At 40.6% G+C, this 24,082-nt stretch overlaps 1 long non-coding RNA gene across 48 annotated transcripts in view; it reads left to right on the plus strand.

Moving 5' to 3' along the window:
• Positions 1–24,082, plus strand: part of LOC104149902 (uncharacterized) — a 132,230-nt gene that overhangs the window by 83,838 nt on the left and 24,310 nt on the right. For 38 of the 48 annotated variants that reach the window (XR_011139998.1, XR_011140009.1, XR_011139999.1 and 35 more), the window contains one exon: positions 1,414–3,886. The exons of 3 other annotated variants lie outside the window; for them this stretch is intronic. This is a non-coding gene — a long non-coding RNA (uncharacterized lncRNA). Of the gene's footprint in view, positions 1–1,413; positions 3,887–24,082 lie in introns of those variants that run through there. 7 more of the 48 variants (XR_011139993.1, XR_011140019.1, XR_011140031.1 and 4 more) reach the window with 2 other exon arrangements.

Consider the following 24,082-nt stretch of genomic DNA (forward strand, 5'->3'; position numbering starts at 1 on the left):
TCTGATTCAAGGAAGTTACTTCTGTCCAAGTATAAATTTGCATGTGTCTTCAATGGCTCAGCTCACATACATCATACTTGGGAGTCCCTTTCTTTGCTTTCCAAAGTGAAGTCATGAAAGACTTAGGTGCACCAGTTAATCTGTGAGCATGAAGTAGCTTTGCATGACTAAAAAGCTTTCTTTGACTAAAAAGCTTTCTTTACATTTATTAAAGTCTATAGGCATGCCACGCTTTTACTTCCTGGAACTACTTTGGTTCTGATTGGGTCAAATCTCTGCAGTGCTTTGCCTTTCTGCTTCCAGATTTAGCCAGGTCAGGACCAACACCAAGTGCTTTATGTTATTTATAACACATATTGCTAAAGCAGCACAGTACCATCTTCGGTGCTTCTTTGGAGCAAAGAAATTGAGCAATGATTAGCCAGCATGATGATGCTTACTGGCATCGGGGCAGTAATTCACCACATATGAACTTGTCCAGGTTATCCAGACTTGTACAGGGCATGGCCCACTGGCTGCATCTGTATTAGTAAATTCAGCAGTGCTAGCACCTACTATATATGACTCCAAGGTTAAGTGACCCAGTTTGTCCGTGTCCATATATAATTAAACTCTCTCATGTTCCAAAGCAGGCGAGTTTCATCCAAATTCCCTCTTGGTCCTGCACTGGGCTAGCTACTCAGCAATGTCTGGGACTTGTTTGGGACTGCATTGGTTGGCTCAGAATAGGATCTTTTAAGCAAAGTAATTATGCAGACAACCAAGCTCCAGTGCCTGGGACCCTCACCATGTACTAGTACAGATGAAACCATTATATCTGTATCAGTCACAAGAGCTGCAGATAAAGCACAACACGGTGCTGAGGAGCTGCAATGGTCATACTGCACACATCGCAATTGGGTAGGCTATTTGACAGTGATGGGGACCATGTATAAAAGAGGTGACAGCAGCTATGCCACTAGCCTTTCCTTCCTGTTGTGTTCTCCAGCCCTGAGAGCTAAAATATGGATGTCCAATGTGTGAGGGCTTTAAGAGCTGGGTAGAAATGGAGAGCTCCCCCAAAACAGGGTCTGCGCTAGTGTCAGGCTTATGGAAGATCCCTGGAGGAGTCATAGGACTGGACTCAGTAAAGCTGTGTGGTCTTCTGATCTCCTCTAGAAGGATGAGTGTTTGATAGCGAACATGATGGTTTCTAGAATAAGCCATTCAACTGCATTCACCAGCAGGACAACAGCTTTCTTCAATGTGATGATTTCAAAAAAAAAAATTAGTTCTGTTTTCCTTTTGGCTTACAGGGCATTTCCATAATATCATGCATAAATGCATAATTTAAACCTCTGACATTAACATTAACTTGGATATTGTTTAATGAAGCAGAGCTAATGTGTCACTCTCTGTTTTTCTTTATATTAGTCTTTACACCCTTGAGACCAAAATGCTTCCTTCGAGGATGTGCCCTTGCCCCATTGGGATGCTTGTTGCTTCCAAACAGTGATACTGATGAAACGGCTTCTGATAGCTAATGACTTTTCTGATAAAGAAACAACACCTTTGAAATATTGAGTTTAATGGCAGGTGAATAGATGGAGTCACCACTTGGTTTTGGTCTGACAGAGGTATTTATGGACAGTACTGGGTGAAAGTTAAGCTGACATTTTTATGCCCATCTCCTTGGGCAGATGCTTGGTGGGACTGGATGTCCAGTTGTTCTTATTTTCTTCCAGCATCATCTACAACAGAATGAAACATTAAACACGGACACTGAAACCACTGGAAATTGCACAGTCTGTCTTCTAAAGGCCTGGAGGACGTTCAGAATTATACACCCACTGACTCCTGTTATGCTGATTATTGCTGTGATATTGCTTAGCTGCCAGCACCTAGGTGGCACATCCCCTGAATATGGTACCACCCATTGTCACCACAGAATCTGTTTGCTCTCAGCTGGCACTCACTGTAGACTCATGCGATGCATGGATGAATAAAAGGCATTTTTCTGAAGTAGACACTTGAAACTGATTGTCTGTGCTAGATGCAAGCCTTTGTTTTGTTTTTTATTTTTTTCCCTCCACAAGTGTGTGAGAACACTGTTAAAAAAAAGCCTTCTTAAAAAAGTCAGAAAATAATTTTGTCATTCATGTTTCTGTTTTAGTTTAATGTATTTGATGTTCCTATTAGTTCCACTTGGAGAGAGAAAAATGCTTTCATTCTGTATTAGTTGATTGTTTCCATCAGTTTCCCTTCCCCCTCCTCCCCATTTTTCACACCTCCTACTGTGTATGAACGCCTGCTGCACCATTTATTTTTGCAATGTGTAAACTGTTACTTCCTCCGACAAATCAGATCTGCTTAGGGTGAAATTAAAGATCTGAAGAGGTGACTGTCCTGCTGGTTTTGACGTTTTAAGATTCTAGTGCTATGCAAGAAGCAGCTGCCCTTTTCTGCCTATAGATATTTATTAAATCTCCAAAGGACTTATGAAATCAGAAATGAATTATTTTGGCATAAAAAGAAAAAGAGAGGAGTCTATTCCAGGAAATACACATTGCACTTCTTGTGAGATGAGATCTGGCAAGTAACAGGGTGAGAAATAATTAGCCTTTTTGGTGCCTCCAAGCAGTGGGCAGGAGTGCCTGGGACTTAGATTTTAGTACCAAGGTTAAAAGTCACAGCACAAACTGAGTTAAAACTGACAGATTTGTGTTCCTAAGGCAGAAATTGGAGTGTGGCCTCCTTATGCAGATCTGGGGCCCCATTCTGCAAATATCTATTCATGCGAGTTAGCGATACATCGCAGAGTAGAGCCGTCAGCCTCAATGAGAAGGAATTTGCGTGTGCGCAGGGGTTTGTAGGACTGAGTCTGTGCATTGATGCTAAAAAAGAAGGGATGATGCTACACTGCAGATTGGTGTATCAGCAATGAACAGGTTGTGACTTCTGGGATAGAAGCTGATGTGCATGTCCAGAGGTTGATTCAATGCAACACGCCCATTTTAGGATGGGGCAAGCCGTGCCACTGGCGCTCTGGATGTACCACTGGATGCAAAAGCATTCAAGGCTGCCAGGTTGGAGAAGCTGTTGTAGAAGACTAAAGATCCGAATCCTTTCCCTATGAGAAGTTCTTGGCTGGCACAGGAAGCACAGAAAGAAAGATCTTTTTTATAGAGATAACTATATCTCAAAGTAGGCTTGTGACTTTTCATTCAAACTCTGTTTTTGCCCTTTCAGGCAAAAATGTTCATAATTATTTCTGGAACTACTGGCCACTGAAAGAAAAAGAGCCATTCCCTTGACAGAACTCAGGCCAAATACACACCGTAATCACTGAAATGTTGTCCTCATCCGGCTTCCTGCTCTCCTAGCACACTGTGGTCTGTTCCAGCTGGGTTTTTTTTTTCTCAGCTCATTCTGTATCTGTATAGAGGGCCTAGGTCTAGGAAAGCAACCTGATCTGCTCACAAGGAGGTGGAAGATAGGACTGCCAGCAAGTAAAACTGGGGAACACTCCCAATCCAAGGTCTGAGCCCTAAATACCCACTCAATTTTTAGCATCTCGCACCAATAGGCTAGCTACAGAACCATTCCTACCCTTTATTCAAATTTATTCACTCTTTCTTCACTGCGATAGGTATATCTTACAACAGCATTGACTATGGCTTAGCCTCACTGGATGACATAAATGTAAAAACAACTGGATTCACTTGTAGGGATCAATTCAATGCTCTATTGCATCTTTGAAAACCTTATTATACCAGTCTCTCTTATCACTATGGTTACTGCACATCTTCTGGTTGTGTATTAAATGACGTGATTAACATCTGCTGCATGTGGTTTGTCCTGTTTTGCATCCTCTTCCAAAATGATAGAATTAAATCTGTCTAGCTGAGTGTTCTGTTTTTGATCTTTTTCTTTTAAAAGTACATGAAACGTAAGAGAGGACAGAGTGAAGAACTACAGCCTGCACTCAGGGGAGGAGAGGTGGCAGCAGTGATGGCCTTAAAACCCTATGGGAGTTTGTTTTGCCTTGAGAAAGTTCATAGCCACACTTTACTTTTGTGCTATAAAACAGCCACACCAGGGAGGAGCTTCCCAAGAGGGAAAAAGAAAAATCCTAAACCTGCCTCGTTAGACGTTCTTTATGGGTATGGCTGTGAAGCAGCTGGATGCTTGATTTCAGCTCATGTCAGCACAAGCAACCCAGCTTTAAAAAATCTAGCCCAAAATGCTTGTAGATTCCAGGTAAAGATTTGGGCACCTAGCCCAGATTCAGCGCTTGGCAGCCGGACACCCAGGAAAGCTAGCCAGCGCCAGGGCAGGTAGCTCCACGGGAGCTATGACCCCTCTTGAGGTTGTAGGGTCACCTCTACCTCACCTGTAGATAGGCTGGGGCCAGGTTGCTGCCCCTCTTGGATAGCATGACCAAGGCAGCAAGCTTGACTGCATCCAAAATAGCAACCTGTTCTCTGAATATGGGGCCGGGGGTATGATCTGCATGACACTGTTAATCTTCCTTCTGCTTGGAGACAGAGTGGCTGCACGCAAATTGCAGCCCTGACCTGTTTTAACATCCGAACAATGCCAGGGGTCTGTTTCTGTTTAATTTACCACTGTGGACATACCCTATGAGAACACAGCACAGTGAAGGGAAACCTCTCTTTCCTTAGGCCTCATGCTTTTTCTACTCGTTTGACAGCAGCATCTCTGTAACTTTATACACAGGCTACTCTTGCTGACCTCAGAGGCAGCTTTTGCAAGAATGAGTTTATGCAACTTATTTTGATGATGTCAGAACTAAGGCCTTAAATCTTTATGGGCCTTCTTAAACTGCTTAAGGCTTACCAGGAAAACAGCAAAGGTGAAACAAAGTGCTATATTAAAATCTCCTATGAGAAGAGAAAATAACATTTCTTTATTCAGCTCTGAGCTGGATTTGCCTTTTTAACTCAATGATGCTCTAAGTTCAGCATGCTGCTTTCAAGCAAGAGGTGCTATGGATGCAGGCTTGCTCAGGTTGGGACCTGGGTAAGTGTGCTTTCCTGCAAAGAGAATAATTATATGCTCCCAAACTCACAGAAGCATCAGAATTCACAGCATGCTTTTTACAAGGGTAATAAAGTTTTATACGCATATACAGAGAAACAGTTTGCAGCAAAATACTTAATGCACCCAATTATCCCCCAAAATAAATGGATGGGAAAGAAAGTAGCTGAATTTGCTCAGGCTTAATTATTTTACATTTGAACCTCTCTATTTGTAGCAGTGAAGTCCCATTCTACTACCCATTTCATGGTACTTTATTTGCTCTGGACTCTTGTAACTGCACCCTTAGTGTTTAGGAGACTGCCCAACGTCAGTGTGAAGAATGTGGCAAAGGCTTGACATCAATTACAACATTACACACAACATAAAATTTAATGGCTTGAATCAGCCTTTCATTGCTATTTAAAGCAACTGTGTATGGCTTTTTTTAAGATCCTAAAAATTAATCAGCTTCTAAAAGGTCTAAATTTTTCAACAGCACAGAATCTTACCCTGAGGTTTTTAAAATGTTATTTCAGTTCTGTTGTATAACTGGGGGGAAGTTTTGATAGGTAAATGTATTTTTTAACGTAAAAATGAAATTGATCTCCTGGGTAAATAAAACTCTCTGGGGCACATTAAAAGAAATAAAGTAGATCGGATTCTCCACTGACTTGCACTCTTTGAAACTCCTTTGAGAGGACATAAGGCAAGGCAGTGAGGCTGCTGAGGTGAAACTTGGGGAAGAATTTGGCCCACAGCGTTTTATGTTTGCTCTCAAATAAATGGGAATCGCATTGAGGACTTGGGTGGCTTGGTGATAAAGTGCTGGTTTCCCACCTTTGTGGCTTGAGTCAAAATTTACGTGGAGGCCTCAGCTTTGTCTCTCATCGACATGTGATCATCTCATAAAACACCAGTTTCTGCTTAGCGGAGGCCCAGTCAAAGCAGGAGCGGAGCCCGAATTACCTCTTGCCTCCTGTAAGGGTGGTCCCTGCAGGTCAGTGTGGAGGTCGCTCGAAGGGCAGCACAAGGAAGCCTGCTTGTCCCACAGCTGCAAATCCTGGGCTGTGGATAAATAAAAGGCTCAGTTTCTAATTTTTTAGCTAAATAATCAGACAAAACTTGGAAAAAGAGACCCTGAAACTGTTCAGGAAAGAAAAAAAAAAAAAAGGGAGAGACCTCAGGAGATCTGTAGACATGTTTTTTTCTCAATGCACTAGAGTATAATTAAAAAGTTGCTTTGGTGTAGAGTGAAATAGTTTCGCACAAACCTTGACCATCTCACCTTTAATAAGGGGATGGTGGGGAGAAATATGTAACTGTTACATCATGAATGTTTCACTGATTTTTATTTACAATACATAAAATTTTACTTTTCTGGGCTGCTGCTGTCTGCCAGGAGTAGTTTGGATTGGATGGGCAAGGATGTTTAGTGAGTTTTACTTCACACTGTATGAACACCGGTGTTGTTTTTTTGGAAATATTTTTTTCCAGCTGAAGTCTAACTGTAACCATGACCTAGGTCACAAAGGTTTCCTGGAGGGGCTGTGAAATTTTCCATAGAATCTGATCTTTACATTGTTAATTCCCAGTTTAAAATGTTTCTCATTTTAAATATAGCATTTTGCCTTATCAGCACTGGAAACCACATATTGCATTTATTGACTATATGTATATAGATAGGTAGCAGCGGACCTTAGCTTGGAAAGTTCAGGACATCCCAGCAAGTCTTGGGCAATTTATGCAAGGGCTAGTTGTAACTGCATGAACTTAGTTGGATGCTTTTTCCTCACAAAAGCTGGGCATCTTCTGTTTTTCCCATCCCAGTCTTGCAGGGAGCGAGTTTGGTTATGGAGCACAGCATGCCTCCTCTTTCGAAGAGCTGAGCTGAAGGAGACAACCTGATCTCCTTGTGATCCAGTAGGTGGACTTAGGGGTCATTCTCCAAAGCAGCCAGCACTGCCTATTGTTGCACCCAGGGAAAATGGTGAGGAATAATTCAAAATCTGTTAGATCTCAGGAAAAATGTGTACTTCTTTCTTTCTGCAAAGTCTTTAAAAAAATCTGATTCCTAGTCCGATGTCGGTAGTAAGCCTACACCTGCTGAAACTGAAGACCGAAGTTGCCTCTAATGTCCATGTTGTGATCCGATATGCAGTATGAATGAAATTCTTCCACAAAAAAAAACATCAGAAAAGAGAAACTGTACTTGAACTTTGAGGGAGCAAAACATTCCAGAGGAAAAATCAAACATTGGCCATAATGTTATTCAGAAATTACACTAGCTGGTCTTTATCTAGTGCAAGTTTGGAACGCAGTAAAAATGAGTGTGTAACTACCTGTTTTATAATGTAAATAATCTCCTAAGAATTTATTAGAAAACAAAATCACATTATGTCAGTGGTTTTAAAATCCTAAAATTTCTGTTTATTTGAATAGTCAAGAAATACTTAAATAAAAGCATTATCTCATGTTGGACAGCAAAGTTTTCGAACCACAGCATGTACACATTTAACAGCCCCCAACAATTCAGCCACACAGAGCATAAAACCCCCTAATCAATGCCATTTTTACATAAAAAAACCCCTATGTTTCCCGTCATAAAATATTACAGTGTTTACACAAAGGCTGCAGCTAACCTCATAAAACTCTATTGATTTCCCAGTAGGGTCCTCAGAGGACACTTGGCTGTGCTAGATGACACACTGATTTCTAGCACCAAAATAACACTGAAATCAGTGTTATTTGGAGACTAGATGCGTAGGGTTGCTTTTATCAGGTGGGCATTCTGACGAGCTCACACTGAATTCCTTATTCAAAGAGAGAGCTGCCTCCTAAAAACTTCACCTCTAGTGCTCTTTTTAAGAATATAGACAAAAGCAGTGGTAACAAATCACCAAAAACTGGAAATTTCTAGTTTTTGCTCTGAGTTTTCTTTGGTGATGAGGGAAATTTTTTCCTTTAAAAAGGATGCCTCTGGTAGAGCGTTAATCAATAGCTACAATAAATAGTCCCACTCTAAGAGCAGCTAAAGAAGATCATCTGGAAAAAAGAAAATTAGCAGAAGGAAAATAAAAAAGGGAAAAATAAAATTAACAGAAAAGCTCCCTCTGACTTAAATTAACTTTAAATGAGGCATATACTGAGAATTTGTATCTATAAAAAGTTTTTTACATCAACCAATTAAGCGAATTTTTTTCCAAAGACAACAGACATACCATATTTTCAGAGTTACGTCAAATGATTTTCATATAACAGTCAACATCAAATGTTTGCCTTTTCCACGGGGTAAGTAAAATGAAATGATGTGAATAAAAAATAAAAATATCACCAAATTCTCTATTGTGGCTTAAAACGCTATATAAGATTTAAACTCTTATACAAACTGAAGACTTTCAGTAAAAATTCTTTGTCTTAAAAGAAAAAGAGGGGGAAAAAAGAAACAATTAAAGTTTTCTGTCTGTTCTTGAATCTTAAATTCCAGTACATTAAATGAACTGAGCAAATTGAATCCTTTCTAGGTAGATTGTCACACCAACTCCAAGTAGATTTTGTTGCAAGAAAAGCATACCCCCCCACTCCTATTATATACTTAAAAACATTTCATAATAGTGTCTAAATGATAAAGGAACAGATCCTGCTCTTTCCAGCCAGCAGGAGCTGGGGGAATGCCTTCTAGGGGATAGGGTCTCGTTCCCCAAGATCAGAGACTGCAAGATCAAATGCACTGACAGTCAGAACAAATTGTGCCATGTCACAGGTTTTAATTTTAAGGTAACTCATTGCAAAGAGACTGGATCAGCTAGTTCTGAATTACAGAGAAAACTTGGAATGAGAAATGGATAGACAAAACATGTTTGTTGGGAAATTCTCATCTTTAACTAATAAAGCCTTTTAATACGGACTATTCTTCCCTTTCTTGCTCAATTAAAAAGATGTTAATATAACACTAAGTTTGAGATTTAAACCCACAAGAGTCAGGAAATTCAGAATTAAGGCTCCCTTGGTAACCTTAATTCTGTTCCCATTGTGCATATTATATTTTATGATAGGGTTTTTCATTGAGTGATCGTATAACGCTGGGGCAGTGTGACATGCAAAAAGTGGTATTGAATAAGCGTGTGGTTTGTTGTGGAGGTTAAAGAAATGTCAGTGTTACTAAGTAGTCCTGCAAAAATGTAACAACAACTGCAGCTTTTATAAAATTATTATTTCACTATTCAAGTCACTTTGAGTGTACTGCTGTACACAAACACTTTCTTCTTAATGATGGTATGTGCAATGTCATAAATAAGAGATTTTTTTTTTTTGTTTCTCTGTAGACTTTTCTCAGGCAGTTCTGAGAAGGATCTTCAGGATCTCGGTATATATTTGGAATTGCTCCTTTCCTTTTTTATCTTTGGAAAGTGTATGGGTTTATCAAGGTCTGTGAAGTGTAAGTCTCGACAAAATTTGAGTTCAGGTGAATTTTTTCCCTGAGAGGTTCCTCTTGTTTCTGAGGATAATTTTTGATTTGGAGACATAAAGCTAAGTGGAGGCCAAGATCTGAGATATTCCTTGTCGGGCCTGCCGATTGCACAGACACTAAAATGCCAATTTCTCTTTGAACAGTATCTCATAGAAGTGCATGTTCTGCAGGTCTGAGGTAAGTTTACAATTTTAAACAACCACCCAAGGCGGACACAGACACATGCATAGCTCCTAAGGCACTCACGGTCCTCAGGTAGGAATCTTAGTCATATTTGTGTTTTCTTTAATGGCAACTAATACGTATTAAGGGCATGCCAATAGGTTTCTTCTGGAGGGGGACCACTCCATACAGCTGAAGAACCTTTAAAGAAGGGCCAAAAGTTCCTCCGAGGTGTGACAGCAGGAAAAGGGAAAGTTTTTCCTGCTACACTTGTGTCCTGGCAAGGTCCCTATGCAATGTGCTTGCACCAGGATCAAAAGCAAGGGGACGCATTCAGAAGGATGATCTGAGAGGCAGAAGACATCCTTGGTGTCTTGTCTGAGCAGTGTGCGTGTTACAGCCCATGGCAGAGAAGACTGAAATGCTTCAAAATATAGCTCAAGTTTTTCAGCGTAAAGGACTCTTTTTGGCCAGCTCTATCCTTTGGTGTGTGTACTTGCAGTTTTTCTTTATATTTTGACTCATTATTTTGTTTTAGCCTCTTTATAAGCTTGCTTAATTTATTGTACAGGGGTAAGGCTGTGAAATTTAATGACCTGTGACAAACATAAGGTCAGTTCAGATGATATACAGACCTCATCTGGCCCTAAACTTTTTGAATTGATCAGCTCTGGGAGCAGTCGTTAGCTAGTTGCCTAGCTAAAACATATAACTTGCAATGAAATTTTAAGTGCTCAGTTAATAAGTCTTAAACTATCAAAGGTCTCTTTACAGCCAATGAAAAGATTCAGGTGCCTTTGAAATGTAGTGACCTGACCTGATGGTCAAAGTCTTCCCTGCAGGGTGCAAGGATGCATGAATCTGAAGATGAACATTTTGGCCCATTTTGGCCTTACATATGTAAGATCCGCTTGCTATGACTTTTCTATTCTATCCCATATGGAAGCTAGGGGTCCTAAGCATGTTGCTTAAGCCGAAATTTCTGCGTAACTAAAGTTTTTATTTTAAAATACTAGTGCTTTCACAGTCACCGCAGCCACCATTTAGTGCATTCAACTCCTGTCCACCGGTGGGAATTCAGGAAGGGATATTTTTCCCTGTAGCTTCAAGTAAGCCAATTAATCTCTGGATGCTCTTCCTTTAAAATGAAGGCGATATAATCTTTTCCCCCCTCCGTTTATGTGTTCTCTTACTCTTTTATTCGTTGGGTTCCTTGTGGCAAGCACCGCCTCTCACTATGTTTAATGGCAGCACTTGTAAATAATTATTAACGACGACTCTTAAGAGGTAAAACTAAACGCTGCAAACTCTGAGGGCGGACACATGCTATGCAATACCGAGAAGGTTTTAAAAGCTTCTCCTTCCTCTCCTCTTCTTTTGGATGCTAGAGACATAATTAGTAACACGTTTCCTGTCTTTGACGTTAAGTACCACCTCAGACAAGAAACATAACGACACTTTGTCAGCACAGACATAAAAAGGTTAGATTCAAAATGGTGGCATTCCCCATGCTTAGCTAGATAGTTTCAGAGAGATTTATAACCAGCTGTACAGATTTCCTCACATGGCTGCCCTTTCAGTTCCAACCTTTTAAAATCTCTGGTGATCTTAAAACCTTGCACAGCTTGACATTTGAAATGTATCGTTTTTTGTTTCCTTAAGGTAATAAGATCTTTCTTACTCTTGAAGTTTCCAAATAAAAAAAAAAGTCTTCTTGATTTTTAATTAGTGTGAACAATCTTTTCTCTCTCATACTGGTGTTAAGAATCCTTAACGGTTCAAGTTTAAGCCAGGCAGTTACGGGGCATGTGCCCAGGGTGCAGCTCTCTTAGTCTGCCTGGTGGAGCAAACAAGAAGCTGTAGAAAAGTGAAGTCAAGCCATCCTGTCAGTTTTCTTCTTTTGTTTGTGTTTTGTTTGTTAGGCTCTGGTTGCCAAACATAAGGAAATGCATAAATTTAGAAAATTTATAGCGTATGAATCTATGTATAATGTATAAATCTATGTACAATGCATAAATCTGTGTTAAATAATGTTGCAGCAGTAAATGGACCTGATGGGAGCTTTCTTGCCTATTAGCTATTTTTGTGCAAACCGCTGAATCCCTGTTGGAAGTCTGTAAGCCATTTGGGGTCACTTGTGTTCTGTGGTTCTTCCCTCTCAGAGCGATGTTTTGTTAGATGGTGAGCTGATCTGCTGGTTTGCAAATGAAATCTCCCCTATCCCTCACCTTCCTCTGGGTGTCCTGCTTTCCTTACATTGTCTCCAGTGCTTATCTGTCCCACAGTGAGCTGCTGCAGTCCCATAAACTGGTAGAAAATTAGCCAGACAAGGGGTGATTATTTCTACTGATTAGTGAGCTGAACTGGCTTGGAGGAGGCCTGGTGAGTGCGGGAGCTGGAGCCCTGCAACGGGCTAGGCAATACGGAGGAGGGTAGGGGAAAAGGCCCTGTTTCGGAGGCAGCAAACTGTAAAACTGGAAAAAAATTACCCTTAAGTACAAAAAGTTTCCTCAAATATTTATTGCCTAGATAGCCATGGCTTTAAAATGCCTACATTGCAGGGCAAACTGGCTCCAGAAATTAAACTGAGTAAAGAACAAGAATTATTTTGGAGTGGGATCTATTCTCTGATCTGATTCATCAAGTGATTGCACAACCCTAAATTTCATTTACTGGCATCGGTTAGAACATTCTCTAAATTAAGCAGTGCAACTCAGTTAAATTGAGATGAATGTCATAATGAGCAGTACATGTATTTTCTGCCCGTTGACATAAATCTGAAATGAGAAAAGTAAAATGTTTGAAATTGAAAGTATCAATATTTCTGTTTTTCAAACAAAAAGAGAAGTTTTATCCACAGGAATTAAAATAGTCTAGTATGAGCTTGGTTTTTGAATGAAGTAACTTAACTTGAAACGTCTGTTCTTTATAGAAGGCATTTTTAAGTGTGGCAAATTTTCAGAAAAAATGGGGAAAGAACTTGGATTCTCTTTTCATAAGTACTGGGAATTTTTCTGGTCTTTCACATCTTTCCTGTGTGATTTTTCAGCAGACTATTTCCTTTCCCTTATGTTCTTATTTGAAGAAGGAGGTTTATCCCACTTTTTCACAAGGCCTAAGTTCAAGACAATATTTAGAATGGCGGAATTTGTAGCTTACTCAGGTCTGTAGGCATGGCGCTAGTACTAGCATTACTATTAATATTATGGAATAATATGAATTATTTTTTCATTGTATAAGTAATGAAAAATGCAATGATATTTCTAGATCACAAGCTGATTGTGAAAAACAGAAATTTGTTTTCTCTTCCGGTTTTGTAACTAATATATGTGAGACTCTGAGAAAGCAGCTTTCATTCATTTCCCCCATATATAAAATGGACACAGGGATCATCTGTAGTTTACCTTAACAGTTTTGAAAGAAAAGTGCTGAATTAATTATGAACTGATTGCTAGGCCAATTAATTATAAACTGATTGCTAGGCCGCTATGGAAAGGGGGACCATACATGGTTACAGTAGAGTGATGATTGGATTTCTTTTTTTCTGCTGCTCTGTTCATATTTACTTATTAAATATGCCACCTGTAGGTAGTAGGAACTGTTTATTTTTTGCAGATGTGCTACTATTGGATGTTAGGTAGGGGTCAAGTTAATTTCCTCAAATATCTCACTGTGTCAGATATCTTTTGAATGTTGTTTTCTTTTTCTTTACGTATGGGGCCCTTTATGCTGAGTCAGTAGCTTGTACGCTTGCAGTTAAATATGAACTGAAACTGTGGATTCGGTGAGCCACCAATTTATCCTTCCGCCATCTGAGAAGTCATGTAAAGGGGAGATGGAGGTCATTCTTGTTACAGGAGTTTGGATACTTTGTCATGTTATTATGATGGGTGCTAAAAGTCACTTCTGATTTCAGACAAAATATCAATTGATATTTCTGATATTTCTTTGACATTAGAACAATGGTGGTTTTAACATCTTTAAAACAGCTTTAACATCTTTAACAGCTTTATGTCTTTCTCTCTGTGGCCTGATCTCACTCTGTCCATTTAATTCTCATATCTCTGGAACTTTTCACCTAGAGATATAGCAGGGAGTATTTACAACTGGAGGCAGGATCCTGCTTTTGATTTTACCAAGCGTACTTGTGTTTAAATCGAGCAGAACCTGCTTGCAGGGCTCAGTGCTCTGCTCCTGCCTCTCCTGCATGGCCAGATGCTGGGGAAAGCACAGGCAGCCCCCAAAACTACCCCCATCACACCACAGAGTGTAACTGCAGCTTGAGGGCTCGTATAGCCTCTGTGGGTCTCTAGGTGGCCCTACTTTGCTGAAGGCACCTCGATGACCTGGGTTGCCTCTGCAAACGAGGCAAGTTTACAGGTCTGCCTCGTCAGCCCTTTGCACTTTTGCTATCCCATCTCACTCTAGAAATGCATGGGTGGTCACGCTGAAGGTGGTGGTACAGGAGAAAGACATTGGATCTCTCTGTGGTACAGGAGAAAGGCATTGGATTTGGCTCATCGTGGAATTGATCACATCGTGAATAATGGAATGGGATTCATACTGAAATGTTATGGATACCATTAGCCCGTAACACAGTGTGCTAAGAGGAGGCTCTGGGGAGTGAAGCAGCCGCAGTTAAAGGTTTTACCTCAAAGCAGATCTGGTCTGATTTTTACTTCTGGAGCACATGGAGTACCATCCTGGAGGGCAATTTCTAGGTTAGTTTCATTCCAGACAGCTTCAATTCATGTCCTCTGAGGCTGCTCTGCAGTGGGAACCAAAGTGCCATAAGTGGGGATGGTCAGGAGACTTCAAAAGCCCATTCCTAATTCAAATGAAGCAGCAACATAGACATTTTCTTTGATTGCTTTCATACTAGTATGAATTCCCATTCTAGTTTCATGAAACTGGTTTTGGTTTTTGGTTTGTTTTTGTTTTTTAGTTTTATCGGCTGTTCTATGATTTCTGTGATTTGCTCAAAAAATATCATCAGCATTCAGATTCACAGCATAACAGTCATAGCTTTCTGAACTTTTTACTTCACCTTCTTTTAGTTCTGGGAATGGTTCCTGGAAATAAAACTTCAGAACTCTTTGGGATAATTACTCACAGTGACAAAAGAAAAGAGAAAAGTGGTTGAATCTCCCTTCTACAGATGTGGAAACCTAAGCAGCTGCGGAAAGCTGTGGAAACCTAACCAGCACAGAGAAGGGACCTCGGGCAGGGTGGGGCAGGACTCAGCAACTTGCATGCTTGTGTGGTGCTCAGGCCACAAGCCCTGACCTGAGGCAGGATGCAGTGCAAGGCTAAAGTAGCCACCGGTCTCTTTCTGAGGCTAGAGAGACATAGGCGCTTCCAAAGAACGAGAGAGCTCATCCCCAGGAAGGTTTCTGAGGCAGACAAGATGCATTATCTCCACAGGCGAGGCTTTTGCTCAATTTACCAAAAGGGTGCTTAGGGTGATTGACAGTTTTATATTTGGAAAACTAACTTTGGCATGTCTACAGTTAAATGCAAAAAGCCCGGCTCTCCGGACTGCAAACTGTCTGCAAATCTTCACTAAGCAGGTAGGTCTACCAGTGCCTGTTCTGCGAGTTCATACTGCCCTTTCCTCCCGCAGAGAAATAATGAAAAGCCTGAGGTAATGTCATCTTAAGGGAAACGTTCTGTAAGTTTAAAAATAAAATGGGGAAAGAAAACAACAAAAGCATCTGCTGATTGTCTCTGCTCTCCATCCTGCCTGGCAGACCCCTTTACAGTCTGCCTTGTGGTCCTGCCAGTCAGGAAACAGGAATTAAAGATCTGTCAATCACAGAGAGCAAATAAATGCTATCCCCTTCCCTGAGCCTTTTCTTGTGCAAGGCGACTACGTAGTCATCAAAGCCATTTCCAGCTGTTTTTGTCTTTTGCTGGATGCTGACTGTGGCTAATGAGTATTTGAATTGCAATTCAGCCCACTGCTGGAATGATGCTGGCTGCAAAAAGAGGGGCTTTTAGGGCTGCTGCTGCAGAGGATGAGAGGGGAGCAAAGCACAACATGATCACACAGGGTTATCCTGTTTGTTTAGAGCCTGTTCGTCTCCCATCCTGCATCCCTGCCAGCGCCCCTCAGGGAGGGTCATTCGGAGGATTGCAGCCTCTGCTCTTGCTTTGAAGCTTTCCCCGGGGAGGAAGTGGGTGGGCTGGGATTTATGCACTACCCGAGACTGATAGATGTTAAACTCTCGTCTTCCTGGACAGTGGAGCCATACTACCACCAGTGGGGGTTGGCGGGGTGTGATGGGAGAAGACCACACTGTGTCAGACTGAAATCCGGGTAAAGAAGAGGAGATCTTCCTGTGAGAGAGCAGGGACAAATTATGGTCCTGTGCACTTTTAAGGCTGGCTCTCTTCAGGCTGACATTTTTTGGGAAGAGTAACTTAAAAGTATTCTTCCATAGACTGCATTTCAGAAGACGGTATTTCACCTTCAAGTTTATTTCCCCTCAGTCTAGTAGACCCTAACTTCCCTGACCTTCTGGGATGACTTTAGCTTCTCCCAAGTGACAGGCTGAGGGTCTCTTGCCTCTCTCACTCTCTTTGAGTCTTCCTTTTTGTTTATTTTTTTAACCACTTGATTCAGGGTAGTGTGGATTTTGAGGACTAGGAAGGACTGATGATGCTCCTGAGTACGTTAATGCATATACCTTTTACTTTCCCTCCAAGACATCCACCTGTGAAACAAATAAAACTGTCAGTGGAGAAGAGGATACTGATTTAAGGCAGCTATGTTGCAAATTAAATTGACTTGAGCTCTCCTGCGGTTTGGTTGGGGTCCCTGACATTTGATTATTCAGCTACAATTTCAGAGAGCCTTAGAGGTGGTTCAAAGATGGGACACTGATCCCTCTGGGTTCCCAGAGGATTTTTGAACAGCTAGATATGGTAGATATCCTATTTTTGTACCCTATTGTACCTGCTCCGTCACTGACACTTTCTATCTCTGTGAAGTTGTAGGTGAATGGATTCTGATAGCAAAAGGCCTGAATCTTCTTTCACTAGTTCTGGCTGTGGCTAGGGGAGAATCAGGCTTATTTCAGTTTCAGTTTCCAGATTTCTTTGGTGCTAAAGCATTGTGAAGACCACAGGATTTTATCTAGGAGGACTGTAATCCCTTCTATCCTGCAGTCCCCTCTTGGCAGAGAAATCATTTCAGATTCTCTAACAGTCCTCAGTCCTTCAAAGCCCAAAGCCTTGCAGTTGCATTTGATAAGGAAAGTCTTACAGTCCAAGTACTGAAAACATTTAATCTACCTCTTCTCACCCTATTCTTCTCCCAAAGTCACTTCAGTGCCTGCTCCTGTCCATTAGGCAAGTGATGGGAAAGGACACAAGTGTTTAAGAACAGCTATGTTAGATCAGACAAAAGGCCCATGTGGCCTTGTATCTTGCCTCTGATTAAGGCCAAGGGACGAGTCTGGAGACAAAGAAGGTCATACAGAGATATGTTTGTCTTCTCTCTCCTCCCACCCAGCCCCTAAGCTTCCAGCAGTCTGGGTTATCCCGAGCAAAAGGCATCATCTTAGTGGGCTCTAGGTTTAATTCAAGTACAATGCCTTTCTATAATAATTATTTTCCTTGTATTAGTGAAGACCATAGGCAGCCTAGTCACAGTGACGGGTGCTGTGCTAACATCTGACAAAAGGGCCCTCTCTGTCCCAGCAAGACAGCACTGACTGTGGACTTAGAATGATGGTTTGGAAAACAGATTACACAGATTAATGCAGCAAAGGAAAGAGCAGGGCAACAGTAAGGCATTATTAGTCTCAGCACCTCAAGCCCCTACAGATTTCCAGTTCTTTGTCGATATCATGGCAGAAGAAAATTCAGCAGAAGGACTTGAGGGTTGCCCCTTGCTAAGGCAAGGCAGTGAAAGAGCTAATTGTCCCCTCGTCATCATCTTGTTTTTATGATTAAACCTTTTTAATCGTCTTGTTTTACGTACTTCCAAACATTCTTCTTAAGCATGAAGGAGCAGTAGGAGTGAAAGTATAAGGTACTTCTATGACAACTGACAACGTGGGTGCTGAGGCTTAAGACCAGGGAAAAAAACAGAGGAAAATTGCTCTTTTGGTGTTTATTAGAAATAGGAGGAGAGTGATGAGTAACATGGAGGGGAAGAACTTGAAGACACAGTAAAGAAAGGGATTAGAGGAGGGAAGCAGAGAAAAAAGAGAGAAAAGTGATGTGGTAAAAGTGATGGATGGGAGTAAGGACTTTCCAAGGGACATTATGAGTTGATATGAATGGAAAGGATGTTTTTGCCCAAATCCAGAGAAAAAAACCCACTGCAGTCTTTATTCTGAAAAAGTGTTTCAGCTTAACTCTTATATGTTCAGTTTGCTCTGAAAAAGGGTAGTAAGAGTTACCAGCCAGTAAATGCCAGTGATCTATTGTAAATTCCTAGGACCAGCAAACAGCTATGATGAGTGTCAGGCAGTGATTCCAGTGCTGCAGAGCTGCAGTTCCTGAAGCGAGGCGTGTGGAAGAGCATAGGGAAAATTAATTTTTGACCTACGGATTTCAGATTTTTTACTTGAATTGTCCAATAAAGACTATAAAACACATAGGTCCCATACCCATCTTTTCCTGATCTGCTAAACTCTTCATGTACTGTTTTTTAATATAAACCTATCAAATTTTTGTTTGCATGGTCATTAATCTTTTAACAGAATCCCAGGCTGCTGGAGTGGAAAGAAGTAAAAAAGAAAGCCTTTCTGAAAGATAATAGTCTATATTTTTTTCTCTCACACTCGAGTTCATATTATTTTCTTTGTCTTTTAGCATCAGCCTCAGCCCTAAATAATTACACTTTTTTACATTTTCAGTGATTATAATGAACATGGTGCAACCGAAAAATAAGCCATAGTGTAGCGATCCTGCCAATTCCCTTCCATTCCCATCCCTCTCATAATTTGTTCCTTTACGCTGGTTCCAGCAGCCACTCTCCCTGGTAGCAGAAATACTGTAACATTGATGTCTGTCGGCTTCTCTTTTTTTTCTCCTCTCCCCTTCAAGTATATAGCTTACTGCTCTTCTCCAAATGGCAAAAACTCTGAGGAACAGCCCCTTGCTTAACATGTCAAAATGTGAGTTCTGGCTGGCGATTGCTTTGGTTTCATTCCCTGGAGCCCCGGCGGTGCCAGAAATCAAAGCATAATTTTGCAGATGTTGAGATCCTGTAAGCCCCCTAGGTTGCAAAGCTAAGCCATAAAGCCAGCTGGCACTGTGTACGTGTGCTAAGAATGTAAAAGTATACATTTTTAGTTTTCAACCAACAATGACCGACTGCTGGTAACTTCAACAAAGTGAAGCATTACTAGCTTTATTTTTGGAGAGTAAGTGGCTCTGTGCATTCCCCTGAGCTCTTCTTCTGTTCTAGTGCTGCTGTTTTTAAGATGCTGTTCAGAAGTATAGAAGTTTCTTTGGTGTTTTTCCAGCATATCTGCTGTTCTTTAAAGAGATACCGCACTCTGACAGCGCCTTCAGTTCACGGCAGAAAATTTAGAAGTTATTTCAGCGAACCTTAACCTTGTTGATTTCAAACTATTTTACCTTTCTTCTAAAGGAAATACATTTGAGGGGGTGAAAAAAATATCTAAATTAAAACCAAAAGATGAGGGGATAGCTTTAACAGGCTTTTTGCAATATATTCTTATCTGCAAACAGACACTTGACAGTCAAAGTGTGTGTAGGAGCTTAGACAGACACGGCATGATTCTGTTCTGTGCAGTAGCAGCAAAATTAAAGAATATATATTTAAATTTCTGAAGGGTTTGGTCAACAGACAGTAGCATCAGATTCTTTCGTTTGGAATTTTCCTTTCATGTATTTGTTTGATTTCTTTGGTTTGATGTAACATGCCTTTCTTGAATCACACGAGTATAGATAGCCATTTAAAGCAAAGATGCTGGAGAATTGTTTTCTGAGAGGTTTGCAGATAGGTCTGCACAGAGCAGGGTGGGAATTTCTCCCCCCCCCCCCCCCTTCCTCTGGACTCTTTTAGAACTCAGATGCTTTTTATTTCCCACCAGGAAAAAACAAGATGTGAAACATATTCAGGGGAGAGACTGCCCCTTTGCAGAAAGGTTTATGGTCACTCAGGATTTGACTGAGTCAGCTTCAAACCGAAAAGATAAAATTCATCCCCAGATAACCAGCAGGCTGAGTCAGGACTTCATTAACAGTGTGTGAACAATGTAGCAGGCGCTCATGTTTGGTCCTCCAATGTCCAGCCAGGACATTACTCTGACTGCAACATTACTCTGGGTTTTCTTTTTCCAGTTTTGATCAGAAATTCCAGGACCTGAGAAACCTTTCCCATAGCAAATTGCACCAGAGCTGCTACGTTCTCATGAACAGTTTAGATTTCAATGAAGTGATATTTTCCAATGAAAAAAAAGTTTAATTGAAAAATTCCTGACAAGCTTTAATCCTATTAACTTCACTGTGGTTGCACATATGCTAATGAGAGCCGTGTGTGTGAGACTGTTGCTAAATTTGCAAAACACAATACCCAGGACATGCATATTATATGTAGTTTGACATAGGCACATATGGTTTATATTCTACATTCTAAAACAATATTATGAACATTTTATAAGGTTGCAAAAGCGAGTATTGTAAATTCAAGAAATGCAAAAGTTATTGAGGCATATACTTTGGACTCTCTCTCCAGTGTAATTGGCCATATACACCTTCCACTTCCTCTTCGCTCCCCATTTGTTCCTCATATATTCCTCCTCCCTTTCTCTTAGTGTCTTTCCTGTCTGCCTAGCCTTTCTTTTTCACAAGTAGCGCCTCCCACACCATCTGTCTATCGAAACCTGGCTCTATCATGGCACTGGAGGCCATCATGAGCTTGTATTATTATATTGCCTTCTCTTATCGTCTTTCTTTCCTGTCTAGTCAGACTGTAAGTTCTGCAGAGGGAAGGATAGTCACTGCATGGAGCATGGACAGCGATTTCCACGCTGGTGCATTGTTCGTGATAATTTTTTTGGGTGTTTCTGTAGCAAACACAGTTCAACAAGAACTCTCTCTCTAAATGTATGTGTTACGGCATGTATTTGCATTTAGTCAAGCAATTGTTAACTTGGAATAGACAAGAGATTACCTTTTTTTTGATGAGAGATACTAGCTCTCCTTGCATACCTAAATCATTTTCATTTTCCTAAAACAATATGTCTTTCTTTATGCGTAAGTGTTTACACTTTTGCTAAGGTATATGACTGATTCGATTTGAGTCTCTCTGTCCCAGGCCTAGGCAGACGACTTCTTTGCTGGTGTGAAACTCCCGTGAAATTATCAGAGCTCTGTTCAAGCACAAGGACTGCTTGTCCTCGTGAGACTTGTAAGACCGAAGGCTGAACAGAAAGCTGATTAGGAGGGTCTCCAAAGGGCAGGAGCATCTCACTACCTTCAGCCAAGTTAGTGTCTAGTCTAAGGTAGGCATCTGTGCTCTGTCATTAACCGATGGAGAAAGACGGCTGAGATGAATGACATTCATTTATCTTAATCGTTTATCTTTGAGGGGATAAATTGTGTTGTGGAGGAATTTTATTTCTATAATCAAGGGATTTTAGCCACCTTGATCAGATATTATTTTTAGATAGTCAAAGTAGGATGAAATGAATCCCACATTTTGTTTCAGTTTAGTTAGCATACCAGGCAATGCCTGAGCTGCTGTACTGAGTCCTGGTGCTTTCGGGGTGAGGGTCTTGTGCTCCCGCTTGCAGGAAGACAGGGACGTCAGCAAGCGGGGTGACTGCACTGTGTGTGTCCTGCAGCAGAGCACCTGGTCTAAGCTGCAAGTGATGCACCACAGCAGTGCTGGCAGATACGCATTAGTATCAAGTTGACCTGAAATGAAATGTTTTTATTCCGCTTGACAAGCTGAAATATTTAGAATCCAGTTGACTTGACCCAAAAGGGTGTATTTTGCTTACATTTTCCCTATGGAAAATTGGAGCAGTTCTGGAAAAAGTAACATTTTCCCACAGAAAACAGTTTTTCACTGAAAAAAAAGCCCAAAACATTTTGATGGAACATTTCCAACCAGCTGTAATTATAGTGCATACATAAAAGGGCCAAATTGTCGTTGTAAGGACATTCCTAAATGTAGATGATCCATAATCTCTGAGTGCTAGTCTTTGTAGCATCATAACTTTTGAAAGTTATGAAATCTTTGTAACATTCATAACTTTTAAAATTCCCACATAAAAAGACTGTTGTATTCTGTGTACACTGACCTGTGCTAAATCAAAGGGCAGACCCATGGCATGGACGGTCACCTATTAGACATTTGGCAATAACGCCAAACTCAAGATTGTGTCTGAAGCTGATTCCAGGCCCCTGAAGGGTCCATTTTTATATCACTAGCAAGTCAAAAGGAGATGTAAATGATAATTCCTAAAGTGTGAAAAAGAATTTGGCTGTTTTTAGATGAGCTGCAATCCAGTGTTCTTGGAAATAGGTACATTTTGGGGAGAAAGGGGGGATTGTAGCTCTCCTCCTCCAACCCCCACTGGAAGTAACTAGCTTATTGCATTTTACACCCAGGTGTTTGCCATAGAATCTGACACATAACCGTGCCCTGGAAAACTATAAAACAATATAATTTATAGAAATAAACTGAGTGAGAATCATTATTTTTTATTGGTACCACTTAATGTGCAGAAAAAGCATACTTTCCAAAAATATGGAATAAACGTTCTGTTAGCCTTATTGGGTCCAAATGTTAGGGTTTAAATTATTTTACTATGCAAACTTTCTTTCATATCTTGGCAGTAGTGATTTCCATTTTTATTCCTTTGGTATCCATAATCTTATTAGAATCAAAAACATATGCTTTGAGATCATTGGACAGATCCCTTCTCCCACCCTACCCCCTTCTCTCCACACTAAAAAATGCACCGAAAAGACTGACACTCTAGTATCGAGAATAACAGGAATGGTATAGGAGAAAATGATGCAGACTATTGAGGCTGAATGGGAGAACAGTTTGAGAAGTGCAGTTTGGTTTTCATGCTTTTGATTTGCAAGTCATTAAAGGCGCAGAAGTCTCCAAGCCTCCTGCTGGCTGTCATTTGGAATCCTGCTCTCTCTCCTACAACAGGAGACGCTTGCACCAGGATCACGGATTTACAATATGAAAAAGAGTACAGCGGGATTTGAGCTTTATAACACTTCTGGGGATGTAACACTTGCTGCAACCCATACATCTCGATGTCAGGGAATCGTATCTGTGGGGCTGAAATGTTAGCTCATTGCTATGGATTTATGAATATCCCTTTTTTTAAAGAGTAGAGCAATGACAAATCTCTTAACATGCAAGCCCAACAGTTCGGGGAAAAGTACTGTACCTTTCACCTGGTTGCTTTTCAGCCGTGGGATACTCAGTGGATGACAAGGGCGTAATGGCCTTTACTCAGGTATTTTCATGGTAGTAGACAGAATTTTTTCTATCTTCTCTTTAAAAAAGCACTTAAATTTACATTAATTTAGTGCTCATGAGAGGTACTAGCTACTGGAGGTAAAGGCCTAACAAAATACTCCCTTTTGTCTTCTGAAGCAGTCACCATATCCTTTTATTTTATTTTATATATTTTATCTTTTCATTCATCTGAAGCATATTCTATACGCAAGTAGGTTTTATTTATTCTGATGTCCAAATCTGGAGTGAATATTGAGATTCCTATCAGTAATATGAGGAGAAGATGAATTAAACTGACTGAAGCAACTACTCCTGAAGCTCCACAAAAGTGTAGCTCAACAGCTATACTTAAAAAGAAAAGCAAACATACAAGCAATGTAGATTCACTATAAAAGCACCCAAATCAGCTTTATTCTACTTGGTAGTAACATTATGTAATAGCTTTTTGAATATGGCTAGGCATATTTAACAGTAAGTATGACTCGATCTCTGAATTTCTTAAAGGAACTGTCTTTTATTGAATAGCAGCTCATCAACTAATGGTGCTTGGAAATATCACTGGGCATCAATAAGCCGATGCTATAATTTTGGGAAGGACATTTTTTAGTCACTGTTTTAGGAGGAAAACAGAACTCCGCCAAAACTATGGAGATGCAGCTTGTACTTTTTTAAAGACAGTGTCCGTTCTCTCATTGTGAGACACTCAGACCTGTTCTGTGATTTAAATGAAGAACCCCCACTAATTTCGTGTAGGACGATAGACACATACTGGATGTGGAGGATTTTCGACACTTTCGATCAGTTCTGACATGGCCCAACTTTGAGCTGGGTAGTTGAGAGGTAGCAAGCTCTCAGTTCCTTTGCCTTTTGATCCACAGTGTTATCCAGGTATCTTCCGATATAGCTGGTGTTGCATTATATGATTCTGGTGCTTTGGGGACTAGTCAAGATTC

The sequence above is a fragment of the Struthio camelus genome, chromosome 3 (genome assembly GCF_040807025.1).
Source record: "Struthio camelus isolate bStrCam1 chromosome 3, bStrCam1.hap1, whole genome shotgun sequence".
Taxonomy (NCBI): domain Eukaryota; kingdom Metazoa; phylum Chordata; class Aves; order Struthioniformes; family Struthionidae; genus Struthio; species Struthio camelus.